Source organism: Passer domesticus, chromosome 15 (genome assembly GCF_036417665.1).
Source record: "Passer domesticus isolate bPasDom1 chromosome 15, bPasDom1.hap1, whole genome shotgun sequence".
In the NCBI taxonomy this organism is placed as follows: Eukaryota; Metazoa; Chordata; class Aves; order Passeriformes; family Passeridae; genus Passer; species Passer domesticus.
The window spans coordinates 4,079,168-4,105,869 of NC_087488.1; the positions used below are offsets into that span (position 1 = coordinate 4,079,168).

At 41.7% G+C, this 26,702-nt stretch overlaps 1 protein-coding gene and 1 long non-coding RNA gene across 14 annotated transcripts in view; one reads left to right on the forward strand and one right to left on the reverse strand.

The window, feature by feature from the left end:
* The window catches only part of RBFOX1 (RNA binding fox-1 homolog 1), a 1,139,646-nt gene that overhangs the window by 224,695 nt on the left and 888,249 nt on the right, over nucleotides 1-26,702 (forward strand). The gene's annotated exons all lie outside the window — the stretch shown is intronic.
* LOC135281573 (uncharacterized) lies at nucleotides 23,876-25,972 on the reverse strand. Its single transcript, XR_010348179.1, has 2 exons — nucleotides 25,857-25,972; nucleotides 23,876-25,643 (listed from the first exon to the last, which is right to left on the reverse strand). It is a non-coding gene; the product is annotated as an uncharacterized LOC135281573 (long non-coding RNA).

The following is a 26,702-nucleotide window of genomic DNA, read 5'->3' on the forward strand; positions in this document are numbered from 1 at the left end:
TGGTGGAAAAGTCTGCTGATCCTGAATCAGCTACACAAGAATGACTTTCACCAAATGAGCCACTTTCATCATTCTGGTGGGCTGAAAAATCACTTGTCACCATCCTGAGAAATGCTTGTCACAGAAACACAGAATTATTCAGGCTGGCAGGAACTGGGGGAAGTTCCCAGCCCAACTTGCCAGTCCCTTCAGCTCAGCAGGCAGCCAGTGTGGTCAGGTGTGATTTATCCCTGTAAGCCCATGACAAGTGCTGGTGGTTTTGGCTTTGCTGCCACCCTCCCTGCGTGCCTGAGCAGTGAGCTCATCCATCTCCCTCCCTTGCAGCCTGCCTGCCTCCTCCAGCCTCCCTCCTGTTGGGCTGGATCAGCACAGCCTCGGTGCCTGGCCCAGCTCTGCCAGCACAGCCCTGCAGGCTTTGTCCAGGAGCTGCTCCCAGCTCCTGCTCCCCATTGCAAGGTTTGCAAGGGTTAGCCACAGTGTGCACCAGCCAGCCTGCTCCTCAGCTTGGTATCAAAGCCTCAGGAGTTCATCAAGGCTATTGGAACATAACTGTGCTAAATTATAAAGAAGAGGCTGAGAAACTGAATACCAAGATCACAAGAACTGGATAACAGAGGGCTGTGAAACACCTGGGCTGTAACCAATCACGTACTCTGAGAAATGCAGGCAGAAAATGATGGAACAAGACAAAGGAACCAATCAAGCAGTGTGTACTTAGTAGTTTGTAGAATCTATAAATATGTGTGCAATGTGAACAATAAACAGCTCCTGCTTGGTCATATTGGTCAGTTGTTCAGGAGTCCTGGATTTTGCACAATAGCATCCTTGGGAAATACTTTACATCTTTAAGCAAATTTTTTTGGCTTAAATATGGCTTATAATTTCCACTCTTATCTCCAGCTGGCTGCCCAGGCTCCTCATCTGGCCTGTGTGTTACAAACAGTGGGGAACTGAAAATGTTGTGTTGGCCCAGCAGAGAACAGTTGTGTTTGTGAGAGATGGGTACAGGCTGCCCTCCCCAGGGCACCAAACCAGCCCAGGCAGACACTGAAACATCCCATCATTTTAACCCTGATTGTGTTGCTCTCTCCAAGCACCAAACCAGCCCAGGCAGACACTCCATCCCATCATTTTAACTCTGAGTTTTGTGCCACAGCAGTTCTCTGTTGCTGAATACACCACAATGGGGAAAAACCAAAAATGTACACTGAAATTTGTCTAAACTTCACACGGGATGAAGTGCAGTGCAAACAAATGCACACCTGTCGGATATTTTCCTGGGCAATATGAAATTTGCTGCTAGGTTTGGTTGCCAGTGCAGGTGCCAGCAGATGGCACTCAGGAATCTGTAATGTTCTTACCTGTGGGGCTTTATGTGACCGAGGCAGCTCTGCAGTGCTGGGAGCTGCCCATTCCTCACTCCAGGGCTTTTGTGGCTTCAGGGGGACAGAAACCCTCAGTGGGGACAACTGGTGGCTGCCAGAGGTGACTGATATGTGGCATGATGTGGTTCATTCTTGACTGGGAAAGGACTGAGACCTGGTTTGAATGTTCTGCACTTGTGGTTGTAAAGAGAGCTGAAATGTTGTTTGTATATTAAAATATCATGTTGGCTTTTTGTTGTTTGTATGTGGGTTGAGTAATGCTGTCCAGTGGCATAGATTGCATCATTTAATCAGTTTTCAGTTTTGATTACAGCTACCAGCAGGAGACTCAGAGTTGCCAACTGTAATTAAAATGTAAAAAACCCCAAACTAAACCAAATAACAGAAGCAAAAACCAGTTCAGAGATAATTAAAGCTGAGAAACGTTTATTTTCCTGTGAACTTTTGTACTGCTGTGCTGAGGAAAGCTGAAGGAAACCTGCCTTGGGTTGTTTGGATCTGGGGTTAGATCATCATTTCCATCTTAGTGCAGAAAATTGTCATTGACAAATGCAGCTAACACTGGATTAATTTATATGAATACTTTCCAGGTTTGCAATGCAACACAGTTCTTTATTCTGATTCTGGTCCTGTTGCAAGCAAAGGTAAAAGTTCTGCAGCGTCCTCTTCCAGGTACCACTGGACTTTTCTCCCACATTGGGAGCAAAAGGATAATGCCACTGCCTTGTACAACAAGCAGATTGACCTCCCTGGCTGCTGGTACCTTGTGCTTGGGCTTTATCATCTCTGGGAGCTGATCTGCAATGAAAAGATAAGGGCTGACCCTGTGTGTTGGGTAAAGGTCGGACATTTATAAATGTACAAAACCCCACTGCAAGGCTGTGCCAGAGCCTGGGTCTTTCAGCGAACAGAAACCTTTTATTAGCAATCCTGAGCTTATTCTTGGGCAGTTTATATGGTTTAGCACAATCTAGTTTAGTTTAAATAGCTTTGCTCCTTCTCTGGGCTGCACTTTTTTCCCAGTATTTTTCAGGTTTATCTTAATAGTCAGGGTCCCTTGGTGTTTTTGTTGCTAAACTCATTTGTGATCTCACAAGGAAGACCTGATGATTATAGATGATAATGATATTATTCCCAGTCCCCTCTTTTTTAATGTTTTCACTTAGAAATAGCACAACCTCCTCAGTAACAACATGTATTTGCAATCCCTTGATGGGCACTCTGTTACTTCAGCCCTATGCTCCATAAATCTGGAGAAAAATGAATCAGTGGGGGGAACTTCTCTTGTGCACTTCTCCACCTGATGGACCTGTCTTTTTCCATGTTGGGTCTAAAGATGAAAAAAGGCTTTAAAGTTATTCCTGTGCCTAAAAGAGCTCCTGACCTGCAGTCTTAGACAGGAAGTACCTGCACATTTGAGAGTTTCCACCAGTAGTAAAAGAATTTATTTGTACCAAGGCCAGATGAAGCAGGACTGGGCAGGCTAAAACTGAGGATCTGAACCATTTTTGGTGGCCTGCACTGCAGAGAAATGAGTAGATTGATGTTTTTTTAATGTAGATGATGATTTGCTTGAAATATTCTGAACTGTCAGCTTGGCAGGATCTTCATACACTTTTGTTAGCTAATCAAAGACAGATTGCAGGCAAGAGCCATATCTAAATTTATTAAGAAAATTAATAGACCATTTAAATTTTACTAGAATTAGGCTAAGATACAATAAGCATTTGCACCAGCAGATCCTCATTAGCTGTGCCATTGACCTGCTGCCTGGTGTAATGGGGAATTGACATCTAGATTTGGGGACAATGGTGCTGCTAATGCGAGTTTGAATCATTAGGGGGGAACAAAAGACTAATTTTATACATGTGTCAGATTTTACTTTTCATATTAATTTCGCTGTGTGAAATTATGGACTATTATGGAGTGCTAAGTTAAGATTTTCAAGGCTTTTTTTGGCCTAATCCAGAAGTGTTGCTTGCTCTCTATTCTGTAAATCTGTGTACACTCTGGCTGTGAGGGGGAGTTTTATGTATTAATTTATTTATATATTTTTGGAAAGTGATCAGCTTGCTGAGTGTTGAGACCCTAATTCTGTGTTTTCCTGCGTGTATCTCTCTGTCTGGGTTAATTCACCATGAAAACAGATCCTTGCAATGTTTCAGCAGATTTACGTTGGGTTTTAGCACACTGAAACCTTCATGGTAATCTGTCTCTGCCTTATGCTGATATTTTTAAATCTTAAGAAAATTACCCCCTTTTTCTTTATTAGGTGACTTTTTCAAGCCTCCATAAAGCTTCTGGTTGGGTAGGATACTTCCTTCAGGTGAGCCTCACTGTCCAAGAAGCTGCCTCAGCAAGCTTTAGTAAGAATAAGTGTGTGCAGTGGGAATTATTTCCCCAAGAGGACTGTTCAGCACTTTAAAGAAGATTATATAATGGAAGCCCAATTATTTTTCAACTATTTTTTTTTTTCTATCTTGAAATTGCAACCATGATCAACAGTGAATTCTGTGCATAAAATTCTGAACACTGACAAGCAAGATGGCCTGGATTTGAAAAGTTGATTTTTTGTGTCATTCACACGTGCTGGTAATGCTGAATTTATGAATTGTGCATTACAAATAACTTTATGAATGGCATTGGTGATTTTTTCTGTGCTCTAGGAACAAGAATAATGATTGATAATGTTCTCAGTACAGCTCGTACTTTTAGCTGCATATGGCCACACAAACGTGCATTTAAAAAAATATTCCTCTGCCCTTTTAGAGGATGTTGCATCTAAGAGGTATTGCAAATAAGCTGTACAGCTCTGAGAAGTTTCTGTGCCTGTTGTCCAAGTACACAGCATTTAATATTTAATTTCCAGCACCTCAGCACCACCCTCAGCCCCATTCCCATGTTAACTGTCTTGTGATGCAGGCAACTGTCGTAGTTGAGACAGAGTCAATACAAAGAAACACACTCCATTTTCAGAAGGGTTCAAACTGGTTTTGTTCTAGCAGGCAAGCTTTTTATACCTACTTATAAAGCTCATAAGTTTACACTTTACTCATTGGTCACAGGAGACAATCAAAGTGCTCATTGGAACAGGCAGTTGCAGGTTTCTCTTATTTATCCTTCTTTGTTTCTTGGTTTCTCTGTCAACGACCTTGGTAGAAAATCCTTTTTTCTTTACGGGGCAGACATGGATCCTTTATCAAACTTCTCTCTGACTGACAGAAGTCACTGTAAAACCTCTTCCACAGGCATCTTCGAAAATCAGCGGGGACTCTGATGTTGGTGAGGGAGAGAGAATGATGCATCTGACTCTGCCTTATCGGAAGGCTAATTTATTCCTTTATTATACTATACTATATACATTTCATGTAAACTGAATCTGCCTTGCACTCACTCTACACACAACTGCCCAGAACTGCTCTCATCTCTGATTCTCCCGTGACTGTCCCGTGACAGACACACACACACACACACACTTGGCCCTGATAGGCCAAGGGAACCAAACATCCTCACTGTGGGTAAACAATCTCCATATTGCATTCTACTTTGGCACAACACAGGCACAGAAAGTGATAAGAATTGTGTTTTCCCATTCTCTGATGTTCAGAGAATGTGAATACCAGAAATATTCCTGGGAAAAATTGTGTGTTGCTTTTCTCTTTGAAAAGAAATGTGGCAACAGTCAACAACCAAAACCATTAGGCTTAGGGAACATGAGCCACTTGGGCATCAGCCCTCTGCTGCCTTCTAGCCACGGCTCCTGGTGCTGCTGGCTCTGCTCGGGGGCTGCCTGCTTCCCTGGGGAGCTGGGGTTAGGGAGAATTCCTTGAGGAGTGTGGATCTGAGCTGGTTCTTGCACCCAGCAGTGGGCACTCCTGCCCTGCTGTCCCGTGGCAGGAGGGGTTCCTCGGCTGAGCCCGATGGAGGGCACGGTGCTCAGGGCTGGGGTGGCAGCTCTGCCTGCTGTGGATCTCCTGGGATCTCAGGAGGTGCTGGATGCTCAGCTCTGCATGGCTCAAAGTGCAAGCCCTGCAGCTGAACTATTTTGGGCTTGGGCCATCTGTCTTCAACCTCCCGTCATTTCTTTGTGCAATCCAAATGAGTTTGGTCCAATAGGAAGCAATACAGTTTATCGTGCTGCCAACAGCTCAGGACACACATTTCAAAGCAAGCCAGTGTTTATCTGCCAGCTCTGATACAATATTTAGAGTTCCATCAGAGTGCCAGAGCAAAACTTAGGTGAGTGAATGTCACTCTTCTCCCTGGTCTGCAGCTTTCAGTGTTTCTTATCTTCCCTCTTGCTGCTCTGCAAACTCAGCCCTTATCCTCTATTCCCTTCACACTCTCCTGCCAATTCACACGTTCTGCACTCCTGGCTGCCAGTTGTGTGCCCAGCTGCTCAGCAGAGCCAGCTCTGTCCCTCAGGCAGGAGCTTTTCTAATAGTTCAGTCCCACCAGGCTAAGCCAGCCCTCAAGCCCTGCCGGTGTTTGCCATCCTTTCATTCCAGAAAGGACTTCAATCCCTTCAGTCCCAGGAGGTAAAAGCAGATATTGAGTGAACTGAATAATTTTCCTTCTATTTCAGAACTATTAGAGATATTCCCGCAGGTGCTGATGGCTGCTTTACAACTGCTGGGAGGGATTATAAAGGAAAGGAGTGAACGTTGTTTGTTTTTATGTAAGTTGAACCTACTTATTCGGTATACCTCATTTTCTTTCCTGTGATGTTCAGGCCAGTAAATAGTGATCCCAGACACTGACCCATCTTTACAGCTGCTTGGGAGCAGCAAGCCTTTGAAAGCTTCAGCTTCTCATCCTGAGCAGGAGCAATCGTTCTCCTGTTTTTCCTTCCTATTGAACACTGAGACTCTTCTTCTGTTGCAGACAGAGCTGACAGCTCAGGGATTTGTAATTCCAGTGACTATTCCAAAACTTTTAAATTCTGCTACTTGTAGAGAAACAAAAGCTGGGCTAACAGTGGATGTGTGATATGAAAATGTGCCCTTCCTACTTTGCTCCCCTTGGGCTTTGCTCTCAGGAGAATGTGTGGAACTCGCTGAGGCAGAGATCTCTAATCTTACTGAGCAATCATGCTGGTGCTGGAAGGATGTTAATGATGTTTTACCACCTAAGAGGGTGATGAAAGGAGAGCATTTGAACACCTGAGCATGTATAATTTAAATGTAATAAAATCACAATATGAGTTCTAAGTAGAAAAATTAGCATCGCTAATTATTGCTTGCTGATTATTGCTGTAAGCTGTTCCTCAATCTTTTTTTTTTTTTTTTTTAAATCCATGCTGTTAGTGGATCCAGACATCAGGATAAATACCTGACACCACACATACTCAGCTTTGTGGCTGTCACCAAGTTAAGCTGTCTCTGTCAGTGATGTGAGGCACAGTTTGATTCAGGTCCCTGAGAGGGAAAGGCTGGGCAGAGCTGGGAATCCCAGAGTGCTCCTTGGAAAGGGAACCAGCCTCATTTTTTTCATGAATCTCTCATCAAAAGAGCAATATAGAATGGACCAAACCACCTCAATTAGTGCATTTGGGGTGTGAGATGAGAATACTCACATATCATGTGCTACTTGTGCACCGTTGAAGAAAAAAGTTATTTATAACATAAATACCAACCCCTCCTCTGCTGCTGCAGCAAGGCCTCAAGGTTACTGAGCGCATGTGTGACATAAATGCAGCAGAGCATTTTAATTAGATTCTTTCACCAGAACTCCTGACCTTCTGTGTAGCACATTAATGTATTTTACTAATTATAAATGCAATTAAAAAGTACTGAAATAAAATTAGGCGGATCTATCTAATTTACATTAAGCACTTTCAAATTATGCAGATTTTCAAAGTCTTTTTCTTTCTGTCTTTTTTTTTCCCCCCTTTACAATTTGTGTTTCAGGAAAAAATTGTCTGCATTAAAACAGCTGGAAAACAACCTTGTAGCAAAACAAATTTCTTTTCTGTGATTATTCACAGTGTGTGAGTTAATTTTGCAGGCAGTAATATGCTTAGCTGTCGTTAGGGCAGTGACTCACACAATAGAACCCATATGTGCACTGGGTGCAGTGCTGCCTCCTCTACTGGCTGGGTGCTTCTCCTGTTTTTCCTCTTGGGAATCAGGCTCAGAGGCTAGGCAAAAATACTGATATAATGGTCAAAAATAGAGATTTATAAACAACAAACAGACAACAAAACTCATGTGTGAATAACACAGGGGAAACATCTGGTGTGCTCAGTCATTAAGCCAGGCTGGCTGTTATCTCTGCTGCCTACATGTTTTGGTGGTACTCTCATAGAATTTTAGAGTTTTAGACATGAAAGCAGAAAAATAACAACATTTCATTATTATTTTTGTCAAGTATCTAAATGGCAGCAGGCACTGAGCAGCAAACAGAACACAATCCTTACCCTGGAGAGCTTCTGATCTAATTTTAGATGGGCTGCAGAAACAGAGGCAGCTCTAAGTACTGAACATAGATAGAACCAAGCTTAAAGGAGGGGAATTTGTGGAGCTACCCAGGCATTTTAGTTCATGTTGCTTATTCTTAAACCTTTCCATTATAAAAGATTAATTTCTTATATATGTTTTTTAAGGAAAATTCACTAGTTTTTCACCTTTAAAAAGGAAGTTCAAGTGCTTCATTTTTTTTGACCTGCTTTATCCCTTCCCTAAAGAAGTAATGAAAAAGAGTAGTGGAGAGCAGAGGAAATAAAACTGAAATATGAAGAGATTAGGGTGAATGAACCAACTCAGTGTTCATCTAATGCCAAATGTCATGCATTAGGACCATACTATTTTCCTGCTATATTTTTTTTCTGTGTTTTTATTGAGTTTTGAGTCTCTTCCACTCAGCATTGAAAGTAGAAAACCAAGAATAAAGCTTTGCTCATGATGGGTGCTCATTTTTGACCATCTGTGAGGTGCTACCACAGGGAGCACTGGGGTGGTGCTTCCTTGGTGGGTGTCAGATCTATGAGACACCAAGAATGTAAAGGGAGAGGGAGGCATGTGAGCTAGTTTGCTGGTAAAATTAGAAATGTAAGAATCCATCCCCCCCTGCCCCAGAGATCTTACTGCTGGACAGATGTGCAGTTTCCTCACTTTTCTGGAAGCAGCAGGCACTGTGCTGCACAAAGCAGCCATGAGTTCCTTTGCCTTGGAGCAGAGGGCCCTTCTTGTCCCTTTCCATGAGTGGAACATGGTGATTTCCAAGTGGAATTTTGGTCCTTAAAATTCTGAGCTTCTCCCCTTGGTATAGCAACCTATGTAGAGCATTCATTTTGTATCTAACAGCTCTTTTGAAGTCCAGTAAATACTTCAGCTTGGAGAGCTGTGTAAATCCAGGAGTTTTCACTGATGCCCATGTTATAAATTAAGGTTTCTGCATGGGTTAGTGGAGGAAGGAATGGCTTCAACTTTAAATCACCCCCTGAAGGATGTGTCCTGTAGACAATGGACATGTGGGGATGGGAGCTCTGGCCTCTCTCAGAAAGGATCTGACTTTGGGGGAGCAGCTGCTCCTGTCCCAGAGCAGGGTCACTGCCAGCCCCTGCCAGAACACCATTGCTGTGGCTGCTGAGGGCAACCACTCCCCAGGAATCAGAAAATGCTGCTGTGTGCAACAGCCAGGACTCCCCTGAAAGAAAGTGCCAGCAGATCCCAAATCCTGCTTATTTCAGATCGACCTTTAGGCTGGATTCTTAACTTGGAATGAGCCCCTTCTCTCAGCAGCACCCTGTTCTCAGGTGAAACATCATCCCTTGGACAGGGGAAGCAGTGCTCAGGCCATCCTCATCCCATAGCCACTGTAAACCAGTGATTACCGACAGAAATATTCACTGGTACCACTTTCCTGTTTGAAATATTAGCACAGGACAGTGCTTTGGTGTCCTTTTGGCACAGGTTCACAAATGGAAGCAGGAATGGCTGGGGTTTTTGCAAATTCAGTGTTTAGGAAATGTTCAGTTAAGGACCTGGAATATTTGAAATGTTTTGCTTTGAGCTTTCTCCTTCTCCATGCCCAAATATAGGTAGTGACACATCACAGTCAAAAACCAAAACCTTTGGAAATGTAGATATTTCCATAAAAAATACATATTGTTGTACAATCCAAATTTAAGTGAAAGCTTTTCTCATATTTTAACCATGCTGGGTTCTGCTGTCAGATGTGGTTGTTTGGTACAAACAATCCAACAATGAATTATCCATAAAGTTTGCGTGGTTCCTAATTTATTTTTTAAAGTTTCTTTTAACATTGGATTGTGTATAGTGCAAATCTCAAATGTGACATTTGCCACGGATGAGATTTAATTGTCCCATCAAGAGTGAATGCAGGGTAGAACTCCAGACTGGCACAGCTTTGGTAGGAGCCCCCAGCTGCCCTCCATGGCCAAGCTGGTGGTGTCTGCCAGCTCTTCTGATTAGGAAATGAAACCCTGCCAAAGTGCTGTGTTTGAACATTGGTGTGCTCTGTTGGCATGAGATGGATTTAGGCACTGGGTTCAGTCCTCTGCTGAACAGAAATCTCTTTAACTGTGAAATTCTTCATGGGGAAAGAGATTAATCACATTTCAATATTAGGGGAAGCAAGCTTAAAGTATTTATTTGAGCGTGAGGCTGAAAAAGTGTAGTAAGAATAGGGTATTTAAAATTGCTCTCCTTTAATTATGTTTTGCTTCGATGTAATTATTCTTGCTCTTCATTTTTGTTAAACTTTATCATAGGGCCTTGTCCAAAAAGTGGTTTGGGTTTTTTTTCAACCCGTGAGGATGTTTGCAAAAGAGTATTTGTGAGATGGGAGTTGGTAAGGCTTTGACAGCCTACTTTCTTCTGGGAATATGGGTCACTGTGCAAGCAGGATGGATGTGTGCGCCAAATTCCACCAACAAAGAGCCGAGAAGAAAAAAAGATGAGACTTAAATAACCTGCCTAAAGTATTTAAAAGCCAATTATCTGTTTTCTATTTGAAATGTCATGTGCAAAAACTTTTAAGGCACCTAAGAGCGAGCTGGACTTTGCAGGCTCTGCAGTGAAATATGACAGGCAAAGTGCTCTGGGTAATTACTCAGCCAGGCTGGATAATAGAGTCCTTCACTGAGAGAGGGAGTGAGCTGGCTCAGACACTGGGATTATCCTGCTGGGAGCCTCAAAAATGAGATGTGGGGTCACGAACTGCTGCTTGCTGGGTGCCTGGGGGAGCTGCATTGGGGAGTGTGAGCTCTGGGGTGAGTGTGACAGCACTGCAGTGAGTGTGACAGCAATGTACTGAATGTGACAGCAATGCAGTGAGTGTGACAGTAACACACTGAGTGTGACAGCAATGCAGTGAGTGTGAGCTGGATGGGGTAGTGTGAGCTCTGCAGTGAGTGTGAGCTCTGCAGTGAGTGTGAGCTCTGCAGTGAGCTCTGCCCCGGGGCCTGGCTGACTCTGGGTGGGTTCTGAACCCCAGGGATCCGGCAGCAAATTGACGCAACTCGATTAATTTCAATTACGTCCCACCAATTTACACAAACTGAAGACATGGCCCATTATGTCCTCCTGCCTGCTCTGGCAATGAATCCAAGTGTGTGATTAAGAATATAAGAACGCTCATTACAGTTAATGCCTTGTGCTTAAAGCCATGAGCTTAAAGTTAAGCAGGTATTTAAGAGCCTGGTGGGATCAGCAGCAAAAGGCAGAGCTGCCTGTGCCCGCCCAGTGTCCTGACAGCAGGGCTGGGAATGGCATCTGCATTTCTGGGCAGCACTTTCCTCTTGGTCAGCTGCACTGACTGGGGTTTACAGTATTTTCTTCTGCCTCAATCTTTTTCCATAGGTGTAAGAATAAGGAGAGATGTATTGAATAGTTTCCTTAATGACAGCCTTTCTTACTGAATGTGATTTGTTTTGATCCAAAGCAGAAATCTGAAATTCTCTTCCAAACCCTGCCTTGGAGTCTCAGTAAGACCTTTCACAGGTGATATTATCTTTTAGCTCATATAGTCCCATGAGTATAACATTTATGGATATATTTTTAAGAAAGACAGAGCTAGCATTTTAATTTTGTCACTATATAAACCAGAATATACGGTTCAGTGAGTCCCAGGATGCATTTTTCCTCTCTCTCTGTGCTTTTAAAAGCAAAGCACTGCAGCTTGCAGTGCTCTGTGTGCCAGACAGCCCCAGCCAAGGCACATCCCAAGACTCACAGAAATCCTTGTGTTCCTGTGAGGGTGACTTGGCACACCTGAATTCCATTTACCTGTGGTGCTCCTGCTGGGAGAACCAAACCAACTCATTTGATGTGTCCTAGGAGCTGCAGTCAACAACCTTGTGACAAAACCTAGCATCTGCAGGGCCTGCTGGGCTGTGGGGCACCTTCCACCTGGAGCTTGCAAGCAAAACAAACCATGGAGAACTCATCCAAATGTGGAATTTTACAAAGAGTTAATCTTGCACATTATTTTCACATTATCTCTCATCAGTTATACCTTGCTGCATTCCCTGTCTCCTGCCTCTACAAGCCCAGCTCAGGATAAAGATAAGGTGTTTGTCTTTAGGGAAACTTAAAAAAAAAAATCTCCAGCTCTTCCTTGCTCACTAATCCAAGTGGAATTCACCCTCTCATTTCTGTGACAGCCTCACTTTGCCAGACACAGACACTTAGCAGGTGTTTTCATCATGACATTAATAATAAGAATTGACACGTTCTAAATGAGGAATCCCTTGTTGTGCCTGGTAGCACTGATGGATATTTGGGGAAATTGACAGCTCCTGAAAAATGTTTTTGCCATGACCAGCACTTCTCTGACAGATTTTTAATGGCTCTCACAGAACCCTCACTAACTTGAACACTCTTGCAGATGAAGTGGAAAGTGATGAAATGAGCTGCTTTAACACTTTTGAAAGTTAGAGAGGAAACATGGAACAACTCTGAGATTCACTTCTAAATCACAATCTTTTTTTTTTTCGCCTGAAAATATTTTTTCTCTCTCAGTACTCTGAGACTGGAATGGATTAGCTGAGGGGACAAGCATTTGTTATGGTACACCAGGACCCAGCTATATAACCCCCATTAACCTTAATGGGAGCCACAAAGCTCATCCTCCTCATTTAGATGGAAATATCCCCCTGCTCCTCAGGGATCAATTGCACTCGGGGTTACCTGGTTTCAGTGGCTCATTCAATGTGGGACTCAGTGTCATGACCTTGTAAGCCTGGGACTACAGGAAAAGGGAGGACAGATAAACCAGGACTGTGAGAAGAGGGATCAAATAAAACTGGAAGAAAAAAAAAAAAAAAAAAAAAAAAAAAAGAGAAAACATTCTAAAGGTTGTTATGTAATTCATGTTAGAAGTTCCAGTGAGATGTAATTGCAATTAAATCAGCAGAACCCTTCGCAGTTCAATGTGATACTGCAGAAAATCAATACAAAGATAACAGTGTGCAGGTGCTTCTGAGAATTCTCACATTGAAAATGATTTTACAGGAAGAATGTGTCTTTTTTGTTTTGCTTTGTTTTGTTTGTTTGTTTGTTTTTTAACTTCCCTGTAAAGAGCAGAGCAAGATAGTGATTGATCTTTGAATGTTCTTATTTTTGGCTCCTCCCCTCCAAGTTAATCATTGCATCCATAAACCTGAGCTGCTCAGGGTGGTGTTATCAGGAAAGCCTAAGTGGAAGAGATGCTCATCTCTTTTTGAAAGTCAATTAAGCTTATGTGCCTAAATCCAGTGTTTATGTTTGAATCCCTGTTGATGGCTTTATTGAAAAAGATCTCCAGTTGCCTTTTTAAGTGATAGGAGGATTATGACTAAGTATAGCAAAAGCTCAGTTCTATGCTGACATCTCTTATCTCTCACTGATGAAAATAACATGCATCCTCTGCCTCAGAAGAATTCTGTAATTAAGGGAGGGGACCAGAGAGGACCTGGCAAAGCTGTGCAAGGAATGAGTTTATGGGGGAAAATTGTTCAAGTTTTTATTTATGATTTGAGGCTGCCCAGTGCAGATAACAAAAGACATGGAGGCTAAACTTTAAATAAATATTGTGCTGCCATGGGTGTGATTTCCAATATGCAATCTGCTTCATTAATGTTAAAATAAGAACCCCTGCCCTCAGGTGCAATACAGCAATCTCAAAGCCAACACAGGACAAGCAGTGCTGGTTTCCAAACATCTCTTACAGCCAGAAAATTACAACAGAACTACAGACTGAATTCAGGAAAACTGTTTCCAATAGTTTATTTTTCATGTCTGGGAATAATCAGTTTTTTCAGCTAATCATGACTCTCTCATCATAAGACTTGGCAATTCTAAGCATGCAACAGCACCAACTCAGGAGACAATTTTGTCTACTGCTTCTACAAATTATTCCTACTGTTTCCAGCACTAGAGTATTGTATGCAGGGACTGCAGGGATACGAATAGAATTGTCCTGATCTCTAAATTAAAGGTAACAAGGAAAAGAAAAACAAAACAAAACAAAACAAAACAAAACAAAACAAAAAACCAAAACAAAAACCACCAAAACCAAAGAAAAAAAAAAAACCACAACAACAACAACAAAAGAAAATCCACAAGAAAACAAAACAAAAGCAAAAAAAAAAATATTAAAAACCCACAAAAAACCCAGCAAACAAACCCAAACAATCAAACCAACAATCAGAACCCGCTTCCCAAAACTTTTTTTGTTGGTTTTAGGTTTTGGGCATCTTTTAGGTTTCTTAGATGCCAAATATTATGATGCAGGACCCTATCTGGGCAGATTTTTCAATTATATGCATACCTAACATGTAAGAAAGAGAGTTGTCAGTTTAGCCAGGCCTGGAGCAGCACCAATCCCTTAAATCCTGGGACCAGAGCTTCATGGAAGGGCGACTCTTCCTCAGAAGATGAGTCCAGAGGTGCCCCAGGGACCCTACAGCTCGTGTCTCCTCCTGAAGGGCCCTGTGACATTGGACAGCAGCCAGAGCCTCTGCTCTGGAATCTCCAGCTCTGCATTCCAGCAAGAAGGCTTTAATTGGAGTTGTGTGCTGTGGTTACAGTGGCACTTCACAGTCCTTTGTGCTGAGATTGTCTCAGTTTCCAAGCATCTTCCCAGTGTGCACACCCCGATCCAGTTATCCCAGCTTTCCCTCTTTCCAACAGAGATTAGAGCACGTGGAAGACCTCGGCACCAAGCTGCCACCAAGGGCAGTGCTAGGTGGTTTTGGTGGGTCAGTTCCACCTCAGAGCCATGAAAACAGCTCCCTGGCTTTGGCCTGGCTGCAAACAAACGCTTTAGTGGTGCTGGGCAGAGGCTGAGCCGCCTGCAGCTCTGCTGCCGGGGTCACACATCTCGCTGTCAGCAAACCTTCAGCCCAGGCTCCTCAGAAACCCCGGGGTACAGGGCAGGAACCAGAGAATGCTGGAGGAATTCAGGATTTAGGCAGCAAGGTGAATGTTTTCTCTCTGGTGCCTTGCATTGGTCACTGGTGCAGCCACCAATGCAGGCCCAAATCATCACAGAGAGCTTTCCAGGATTTGGGCTTCTCCACCTCATGGTGTTGCAATGTGTTTGCAAGGGTTAGGCCATAGTGTGCACCAGCCAGCCTGCTTCCCAGCTTGGTATCAAACAGGAATTTGTCAAGGCTATTGGAACATAAATTGTGCTAAATTAACAAAGAGGCTGAGAAACTGAATACCAAGACTGCAAGAACTGGATAACAGAGGGCTGTGAAACACCTGGGCTGTAACCAATCACATACTCTGAGAAATGCAGGCAGAAAATGAGGGAACAAGACAAAGGCACCAATCAAGCAGTGTGTACTTAGTAGTTTGTATAATCTATAAATATGTGTGCAATGTGAACAATAAAAAGCTTCTGCTTAGTCATATTGGTCAGTTGTTCAGGAGTCCTGGATTTCCCACAGTATCATGGTGAGCTGGGTCTTTTCTCTGAGCTCTGCAGGCTGGTTGTTCTGTTTTCAAACTGCACTAGAAGTGCCAGTTGCTGGTGTGTAATCCCATCTGAATGCCTAAATTTCCACTTCAGTGGTGGTATCTTGGAATCTTCCTTGGAAATGGTGATTTTTGTTCTAATAAATCCTTCTGTGGATGGTCACTGGGATTTTATTTTACTGAGAAATGGAATATAGAAATACATGAAGAAAGGTATTTTAGTTCCCCTTCGGAATGTTTTCCAGTGCTCTGTTTACCGTGGCTGGTTTGTGCTTTTCCTCCAGTTATAAATAACTGCTAAAGACTGATGTGTTTACTTTGTTCAACCATGGCCATGATGGGTCGAGGACACATTAAATCATCCTCAGGCTCTTATTTGCAGCCAATTCTGAAATAACCAGACTAGTGACATAAAATTACTTCATACTGCAGAGATTTTTATATTGGCTTAAGCCTCTGAAGTCTCCAGTGTTTTACAACAACACACTTTAATGGTGAAACAGTGACAACAAAGAGGAAAGTCCATGTGGAATTGTCTAATAAACAACTCAAGGTTTGTTTAAGTTGCAAAGATATGAAAAAATGATATTATTTTCTTCAGAGATTTTTCCTTGATTAGTTTACAGATCTTGATGTTGTTTATTCATATTTAAAGTTTCTTCGTATTTTAGAAATAGTGATGACAAACAGGTACACTCTTACTCTGCTGAGTTTAAAAGGGGGAGATGTTCTTTCATGGCAATTCCTACAAATACAGCCTCTGTGTGTGCACATTTGTGCTTCTGCTTTGAAAACACCATCTGAAGGTGCTACTGTTACTTTAACAAGTTTGATCTGGTTTTTGTTTGGAGTTACCTGCATGCAAACTTCTCTGTTCATAATTGTCTGCTGTCATCAAAAAGGAGACTGACTGTGAAAATCAAACTTGTGCTGTTATATGTGGTACTCACAGAATCAATGTATCTCCTTCCCTCTGTCAGTTGTACATCAGCCCAGGACCTGCAGTGTCTCCTTCCACTAATATATGAGTAAGATTGTATCACTGGTTTATTGTCTGTAATTAGCAGTGCCTTAATGAGGTGTGTCTGGGAATTCTATCTCTATTTGTTTGTATTAGAAAATAAATGGCACTCAAATGTGTTCCAGGACTGCTCAGTGCTCACTCTGAAGGTATTTACAAGAATCAGCCTCTAATTCTCACTTCACTTCTTTCTCAGATGTCTGAGAAACAAGATAAGCTTTCTCCTGAGGGTTACAAAGTCTGACCTCAATGATGTCCTGCTTGGGAACAAACTGCAGAGTTTGGGGCCATTTCTGGAACACTGTGGCCTCAGCTCTCTTCACAGAGAGCAGCAGGCACAAGTTTCCCATGATTTTTCCTGGAGAAGCACAGAGTGAAGAGAAAACAATTCTTGTCTCTATTCTCTGCTCCTGTTGTTTTTGCACGTGTGGAGTGTTATGGAGATTGTTTACTGAGAGTGAGTTCTTAATTGGATTCTAGTGATGGGTCATATTAATTGGCCAGTTAGGTCCAAGCTCTGAACTGTCTGGAGACAGTCACGGGTTTTTCTTTAGTATCTTTTTAGTATCCTTTTAGTATTCTTTAGTTCAGTATCTCTTTAATATGGTATAGTATAATGTAATATAATATAGTTTTAATAAAGCAATCGTTCAGCCTTTTGAATCATGGAGTCAGATGCCAATCATTCTCTGCTTTGGGGGCTCCTGCATTCAGTAGAACACCACCAGGTCACAGTGGAGTATTTCAGTCAAACAATCTGTAGGACAGGACTCTTCCCTGGAGGAAGGAGGCAGTGCAGGAGCTGGAGAGTCACCACACAAAAGTCTGGGAGGAGGGAGAAGTGCTGTCTTGAAAATCTTTTTGTTTCCATGTATTTCATTGAAATTTTCTTTCTCACAGTGGTTTCCATCTGTTTTAAGGGAAGTAATTAAAACTACACAGATCCTATTTATTAATGCTAGTGGGAACAGCAGATAGTGCAGCTGAAACTATCAGAAGTTATCCAAAAAAAATTTAAGGCTATGGACTGAGGCTACACTGAAAAACCCCCTATTTTTGGAAGGCTCTTAAAGGCATGAGACTTTACCCATTTACTTCCTTGTAAAGGTAGATAATGGTGTTATATTTCCTCTGAGCTGCTGTGAATTTTGGTACCCTGCACTTGGAGGAAACACAAGCAAATATCCAAGTTCTTCATGAGCATAATTTCTTGGTTTCCCTTCTTGGACATTAACATATCCAGTACACACAAAGCTGCATAGCTGAACCTCAATTTTTTCCATAAAACTGCGTTTTTTAATGCTCTGGACAGAGGTTTTGGGTCCTGTAAATTCTCTTGACTCACCTATTAAGCCTCGCCTTTGGTTTTGAAGGTGATTCAGAAAAACACGTGGTCTTTATTACTCTGTAAGATGGAATTTCAGTTCAGCTTCTTTTACTAAAATTATCCATAAATCACTACAGTTCTAAGTAAAAAAGGTGAAAATTACAGCTCTTTAGAGGATGGATATGGGGCATTTTACACAGTCTGAAAACTATTTGCATAATATTTTGAAATGCAGTTTGGTGAGATGAGGCATTTTGTTTGTTATGAATAAACCAGCCTGAGGAATGTGAGACAGTGAGTGCTGTTTGTGCAAAAATGGCCAGTGCAAAGGACAGGAATTCTGATCCTCAGTGAAACTACCTGGGTTTGATCCCAGAGCTATCTGGGCTTTTCTCTCCATGCTATCAATGTTTAGTGTAAAGAAGAGGGAAGGCAAGAGACTAGGGATGAAAATTTCAGAAATACAAATTATTACTTTACAGCTTTACTTTGTTTGTAATACAAAGTCTGTGTAAAACTAAAATTTGTTCAGAAAATTTAAACGAGGTGATGCCTCTAGGTAATAGAAGCTTAAGGTTCTAGATCTGAGAGCAATTTCTCTTCAGATACAGAAATGAGTTCTTCAGAAACAGTCAGTATTCACAAACCTTTTAAACCCATTAGAACATTTCATCTGACACCTTGTCAGAAACTGGTTACTTTTAATGCTGTTCATAATAACACATTTTATAGCCAAATACTTGAGTGACATAAGGAAAATATTTTTTAAAAAGCAGAACTGACTGGGCAGGGCTCAAATTCTGATACTCTGTTGTTGAGCAAGGTTACTCCTAATATTTGTCCATTCACCCTGAATTCTTAGAGCTTCTCCTCTAGAGAACCTTCCCATCCCTCTCTGTCTTCATGGCAGGATGAGGGTCTGTCTCAGCTGCTGCCTCTGCAGGAGCTACAAGTAAACACATCTCAAGCTGACTGTATTTGGAATATTTCAGTGTATTATTCCCTAGCACAAACCTCTTCCCTGGTTATAATTTTGTTTACTTTTGCCTCTGGCTTGTAAAGGTGGGCAAAAGTGGGTGAATGTGTGTGGGAGGCAGAGAAGGATCTGCTGTCCATAAACTCACAATAATATTTTTTTGTTTCACGAGGCCCAGGATGAGATCAGGGGGAGAGGTGGGACTTTCCACAGCCTGCCTTCTTCCCAGTTCCAGGGATATCCAAACAGGAACTAATTTTCTTTCAAATAGCCATAATTCCCATTCTGTGCTTGCATGCCCTTCAGGGAGAGGACAACTACAAAGCTCGGCTTTTACAGACTGTGTGGTGTCAGGAGGATAGGCACAGGCAGTTCATGTTGTATTAATAATAATGAGGATGAGGAGAGGCAGCCTGAATCTAACAACAACACACAGAAATTTTGCAAATGTAACATTGTGAAGATTTATAATTGCACCAGATAGAATTCAGTATGAATTCTTTATACCCAGAGTGAGTTAGAGCATAAAGTGTTCACCTTGCTGAAAGTTTCAAAGCTTTGTGTAATAATTCTCCAAGAAAATAATAGATGCAAATTATTTTGCAGAAAAATGAAGAAAAATTAGTTTGGTGGAACAGCCTTTTTTAGTGTTTCTAGCTGAACTGCTCTGTAAGACTTGGTTAAGGGTGACTCATGGGCTGGGCTGCAGTGGCTACTGTGCCCATTCCTGCATTCTGAAATCTGAGTAAAAAATGCAACCTGTGTGAATTCATTCAGAACAGCAGAATTCTGACTGGCAAGTGATGCCAGAGTCTGCATTCTGTAAGTCAGTTACTGTGATTTATTATGCCTTCTGTTGTTTCCATTGCTTTTCTCTCTGGGTTTCTAGTTTTAATTTTTTTTTTCAGTTAAGTAAATTTGATAAAATATACCATCATGTGACAATAAGAGAACTAAACTGGAAAATAATTCACAGTGCAGTATTGATAAATGTCTGGTGCAGTAATAGCAATATGTCATCAATCACCTGGGCTCCTGTTTGATGGCATCATATAACCTAATTCAGGATGAACGTCCTTTGCTTTAACCTTGGTTGTATTTGCAGCTTACTCTAGAGGAAAGTAATAATCCTTCATTAACTGGTAGGTGTGAAACATTCTCTATCAAGAGGGTAGAGGAGGAGGCAAATGAAAATTGGTTTCAGAATGTGTCCTGAGTCAAAATCAGTCTCTTTCTGCAGACTCATAAACTGCATAAATTAATATTATTATACATTTTGAAGGGTGGGTAAGTGAATGAATCTTTGTGTTTTGCAGCTTTCCTCTGTTTCTCTTGCTTTTCTCCATCTGTATTCAAATGTACATATAAAAAATTCAAGGACACATCAAGTCTTTGATCCTGCTACAGCTTTAATTCTTAAGAGCCTATATAAGACTGTGCTTTACATTATGCATTAAGGTACTTGTAATTAGGAGCTTGTGGTAATGACCCATTCTCAGGCAAAGTAGTGCTGTTCCTTGTTTTCCATTAACTGCATTGAGGGTTTATTTGCTGAAAATTGAGTTTAATTTGATTAGCAGGAATTGTGAAACATTTGCAACACAAGGTATATTAGCATAGCACTTTGTTTGTAATGAGAGCCAAAAAGCAGTTAGGGGAAGAGCTAATTACTGAAGATTTTCCTTTTAATAAGGAAGGTCTAGCTAAATTTTAGTACTCTGCTCTCAAAATCCCTTCAGCTTTAACTGGTGGCTAAAAGAAAAACAAAATGCTCTGCAAAAGTTCAGCAGATGTTTTCTGAAAGTCACCCTTGGGAAAGTCCAATAATTTACTAAAGAAATAATTCATTTAATCCAAAAATTTGGCAGCACCAGCAGGATTTTCCACATCTTTATTGATCTGATAGTGGTGAGTGTTTGCCTCAGAGCAAAGATATTAATAGTGTTCAGGAGGGACCCCCACCTCTTTCCTTCCCCCCAGCCAGGGTGGTTTCTCCAGAAGCAAAAAACGTTCTCTACTCACCTGACTGGAAGCTCTTGGAAAGCCCATTATCAAAATCCCATGATTTTGAAAACTACTGGTTATAATAACTCACTGGGAAGGTTTTCCCAATGTTTTTAACTGAGGAGCAGTGGTTTTGTCCTGTGTCTTGAGTCACTTTGTCTGCCTGGGTTGCCTCCTGGTCAGATGAAGGTTTGACAATTTTATTGTCACCAGCAAGTTCCTCTCTGCCCCTCTGTGAGTTCCTTGGAAGGAGCCATTGGCTTAGTCAGAATCCTGTGAAAGTCTAGGTGAAACATGTTTTCAGTCAAATAAGAGTCAACAACCAGGTCCCAGGGCAGTAAAGGATACCTTAGCACCAGAGAACATTTAAACAACCTTTACAAAGTTTAAATCAAATCACTTATTGATCAAATCAAATCCATGGGGTCCAGAAGGAAGAGCCAGATAATTTGTTCATGGATCAGTGTTTTATTCTCCATGTTTTCCTTGTCAAGAACAGGCATTCATCTCCTCTGGAAATAATTTTCACTCTTCTCCCTTAGTTCTTCTGTTCTGCTATTTGCATGAGCTGCCAATCAGGAGGTAACTGTGTTCCTCAAATAGGGTTCTCACCATCCTGGAAGTGTTCCAAGGTAAAGCAGCCACTTCATTAAATACACCATGGCTTTTCTTTTCCATGTCCTCTCTGCCTGCTCCCAACCAAACTCTCCTGCTCAGCTGTAGTCTCTTTTTTATTCCTTTATGTTCAAGCTAATTAATTTCAGCTGTAGTGATGATGTGAGCAAGTAACCACATTTTTGTCAAAGGGGGATGCAACTGAACTGATAGCTGACTTTAACCAGAAGCTGTGGACATTTTTGTACATCCTGTGAACACCCAGAAATGTATGGAGCAGGGAATGGCAGTTTAGTTGCCCTGGTGCTGGAAATCCAGGCCTAAATATTGCCTGCTTTACCAGGAATCCTCTTGTTTCTGCTCGAAACAAATTCAGGTTCTGAGAGCTGGTGATCACTTATTAAATTTAGCCTGAAATTGTGGTTGATGGTAATTATTAACATAATTTTATTAGTAGCTAATTAGTTGTGCTAACTGAGATTTCCTAATAACAACTTGCTTGATATTTCTTTGTTTGGAGTTTTTGGTATTGTAGTAACATTCCCTCATTAACTCTGTTTACATTACCACTACACCCTATTTTTTCCCCTTCTTTAGCAATGGTTACTTTGCTCAGCCTGCTGCCAGATTCTTTTTTGTCTTTTGCTTAATTATCCTGCTTTGACTGGATAGAAATTGCAATTACAGTTAGCCAAATATGAAAAATACATCTCCACTCATCTTCTAACTTTTGTATTTGCTTGAAGTTTTGAACAAATTTAATCAGAGTTCATTTGCACCTGCTTTGTGTTTGCTTTTCCCAAATACTCTGGCAGATGGGTTTATTGGTATTCAATAAGCATGCTGGCATCAAGTTTTCAACAAATACTTCAGAATATTTGCAGAAAAAGAAATTTTTACTTTGATTATCCATAGAGGGCTGTTAATAACACTTATTTTACAGTGAAGAAGAGTTGTGTAACTGTGTATTTACCAGAGACTGCTCCCAAACAAACTCTAACTCAGCTAAAGAATTAATCACAAAAAACATTGAGAGATTTGTTTTAGCAGCTCAATCAGGGAGGTTGCAGTGCTTCTCAACATCTTGCTGCTCCTTTTCTCTGCAATGCCCATCAAACAAAGTATAGGTTTAGACTTATTTCATCACCCTCATGACAAAAGCACATCAACCCCACAGCTGCAGTTACAGCACAGCTCTGCCTGGATTATTATTTTAATTTGTGATTTTCCACTCAAGCTGTGGTCTGTATAGGTGAGCATTCACTGTTAAACAAAAGGCAAACAGAACAGGGTGATAAGCAAATTAGGAGAGTTTGGGCTTGTAAATTCTTCTCTCTCTTTTCTCCACAGTGCATTTTGCATTTCCCAGCTGCCCTTGGGGAGAGAAGGGGCTGGCAGTGCCCAGGAGCCCTGGCCAGGTCTGGGTGCCATGGGCATTGCCCTGGCAGGTGCCCCACAGAGGAGGCTTCTTGCTGCAGACTCTTCAGGAATGGGGCACGCTCCCTCTGGGAAGCTGCAGGAACATTCCATGGGGCAGACCAGCACAGCCCCCAGCAAGGAGAGGGGTGTCACTATGATATTTTTATGAAAAATGTTTTGCTAGGATTTTTCTCCTATTCTAGCTGAGAAGCCTCAGAAAATAAATGTAAACAATAACTATCTGATGGCTGTGGAATGTGGTCTGGACATTGTTTACCAACAGGTGCATCTTTGATTGGTCCATGTGAGTTGAGTTGTTTCTACTTAATAACCAAAGATCCAACTCTGTTGGACTCTGAGAGTCATGAGCTTTTGTTATCATTCCTTCTCTTTCCTTTCAAGCTTTCTGATGGATCCTTTCTCTCTATTCTTTTAGTATAGTTTTAGTATAGCATTTTAATATAATATCATAATATAATAAACTAACTTTCTGAAACATGGAGTCAAGATTCTCATCTCTTCCTTCGTCCTGGGACCCTTGAACACAACCATAGAGGGGTTTTGACTGATTTTGATTCAGGACACATTTTGAAACCATTTTTCATTTGGCTCCTCCTGTACCCTCTTGATAGAGAAAGTTTCACACCTACAGTTAATGAAGGATTATTACTTTCCTCACTGTTACTGCAGGTCCCTTCTCAGCTCTGTTCAGTGCTGTCTCAGTTCTGACAAACCACAGCCCCCAGTCAGCAGGGGAGAAAAGTGGGAAGACTCCAGTGGATCTGCCTTAGAAGAGTGAATTGTCCTGCTGCTTATGCCAACTGGGCCTTTCCCCCTCTCATCTGGGTGTTCAGGAAAGCAAAGTGCAGAATTTTAGTGTGTATTTGTTTCTCAGTCTTCTTGCCTCATGACTTGTGAAGAACTCATGGTCTGTTAGTGGCTGTGGTTTCCCTTTGCTATTTGTTATCCCTGTGTGGTGTGGTTTTGCTGAAATCTGATATTTTCAGTGTCTTGGGTTTGGTTTTCCAGTCCTTTGCTTGTTGATGCTGCCACCGTTCACACTGAAATTAATGCGAGTTTTCTATTTTCCCAGGGTGTTTACAGACTACTCCAAATGTAGCCCAGCAGGATTCTGGTCTGAACTGAAATTAACTGTCATACATAGGATTTGTTTATCTCTTCACATCCTTCTGTCACAGATGTTTGTCCTTTGGCTTGTTCCTTTTTCTAATTATTTTTTCATTATATTTTGAAACACCTTCTGTCTATCCAATTTCTCCCCAAATCAAACAGTGCATTTCTTTCCCCTTCACCCACAGTGATTCCCCCAAACCGAATGTTATTTACTTCTGGTGGAAAGTGACCTTTATATGAATCTGTTTCAGACAGGAGTTGCATTTTGTTGCTTATTCTTCTTGAGTTATAAATCCACATGTGCTATGTTGTGTGTTGATACACAGTGTGTAAGGTGAGGAGGGTACAGCTCATTTTCCATGTTCATGCCCCAAAACTTCTTTCTGGGTCACCACTAAGTCACAGGTAGATGATTGAAAATTCAGAGTGATACAAACACAGCAACCCTGACCAAAACAATATGACAGGCCACCAACAGCTCCTAGAGCATATAATTTCCTTATTTCCCAGCCAGTCTGTGCAAAGCAAATGCATGAAAATATATGAATTTCCCCAAATGACATCTCAGACAAGCATGGAAAGAAACCGAAATTGGGCTGTGGGAGCTGTTTGCAACTTGGGCTTGTGTCTGAGCAGGCAGGGCTGAGGCACAGCTTGCAAGGGGTGTGCTGTTGGATCCTCTGCACTGCTGCATCCTCTGCACTGCTGCCTCCAGGCTGGCTCAGGATCCTGCCCATCGGCAGGGCAGGGCTGCAGAAAATGGGAGACTGCAGAATGCTCCAGGGGAAGATGGAGACAGCCTGGTTTTGGGAAAAGGCCACTGCAGAATGGATTCTACTGCACCACAGTTCTCTTCAGAGAGAGCAGCAGGCACAACTTCCCAAGGATATTTCCTGGGAATCACAGCGAGGAACCTCAGAGAAATAAAAAACAGTTCTTATCTAATTTGCTGCTCCTGTGTTTTTGCACATGTGGGATGTGTCGGAAGATTGTTTACCTGAAGGAATTTGGTAATTGGATTCTGGTGAGGATTGCTTTATTTCCTTGGCCAATCACACAAAGCTGTGTCCTGACTCTCAGGCAAACAGTCATGGGTTTTATTTTAATATTCTTTAGTATTCTTTGTAGTAAGTATAAAATAGCATAGTACATCTCTTTAATATAGTTGTAATGTAATATAATATAGTTTTAATAAAGTGAGTGCTCAGAATTCCAGAGCCTTGGAGTCAGATGCCAGTCATTCCCTGCGTCAGGGGCGCCCTGCAACTTCCATATTATACAGTTATTATACAGTTATTATACAGTCCCTGTTTGCAGTCTGCTGCTGCTGCCCCTGCTCCTCATCCCGAGCTCTGGGCAGCCTCACCCTGCACAGTCAGGAGAGATTCATGGAGAGGAACAGAAAGCATGCAGGAGACAGCACAGGCACCTCAGCAATTGTAAGAGCTGTGTGACAACTCATTGATATGCAAGTGCAACTGCTGCAAATGCTGTGAACTCCACAGACAAAAAGGAGATAATTTGACAGCATTAAGGAGAAAGCTCATACAGGGCTGATGGCAGAGGAAAGCACTTTGATTCTTCGGTTGTCTGAGCTGTTCAGAGCAGTGTGGAACTTTCCTGCAGGTCCAGGTGCTTTGCTGGGTTGCTGTAGCTGATTTCCCTCCTCACACATTCAGACATCACAGGACAGAGCTGCTGGACAAACCACGGGGTCACTGTGGCTTCAGGACTGCTGCTAATGGTGACCCAGTGGGTAAAACAATTCCTGCCTCCAGCCCAGCCACCTGCTGGGTCTCCTCTTGCTCTGCACTTGGGATGCTCTGATTGCTCTCTAAATTGGTTATGTGAAATAAGCAGAGTGTGAGAGGGGAAAACAAGGAACACACGTGTGGGGTGGTATTGTATTTGAGGGGTGCCCCGATGAAGAAAGGAATGATGAATCTGATTCTGTGTTCTCAGAAGACTAATTTATTATTTTATGATACTATATTATATTAAAAATATGATAATAAACTATACTAAAGAATACAGAAAGGATACTTACAGAATGCTAAAAAGATAATAATACAAACTTGTGACTCTCTCCAGAGTCCTGACAGAGCTTGGCCCTGATTGGCCAAAGAGTCAAAACAACTCACAGCAGAACTCAATGAAACAATCCCCTGTGGGTAAACAATCTCCAACCACATTCCACATGAGCAAAAGAGAGGAGAAGCAAATGAGATAATTATTGTTTTCCTTTTTCTCTGAGGCTTCTCAGCTTCCCATGAGAAAAATCCTGGGTGAAGGGAATTTTTCAGAAAGTGTGAATGCCACAGGGTGGTTGTTGAGTCCTTCTGGGGAAGGAACAAGGTGGGACCTTAAGTATTCTGTAGTTTTGCTTTGGATGGTGTTAAAAAAGGGAGAGGTTGAATTCAAGCAGGTTTGTGTTTCAAGACAAATTAATTTGTAATCAATGGAATTGTTTAGGCAATCAAAGTTTATGCCCACAATATTTAAATCACAATTACAATAGGGAAGTTTTCTGATAAGCACAATTAAGATAATTTCTTTTTCTGTCACTTCATGGTTCTAAATTAACATTTTTTTCCCTCCATTTGCATTTGGAATTAACTCTGTTAGCATCATTTAGATAGATATTATTTTGGCAATGATGAAAGTTTTCTGATTTTTTCATTCCTTTATTATGAGCCTTGCAAGGTTTCCACTAGCAAGTGAGATGTGAAGTGTGAGAACAAGGGAATAATAGGGGAAGGTACAGCTTCCTCCTTTCCAACAACAGGATAATGGCTATCAGGGATCCTCTCCTTGAAAGGAGAAGTGGAGTATGTCTCTTACAAGTAAGAATATGAAAAAAATCAATAATACATGTTTCCTGCTACTCAGACTT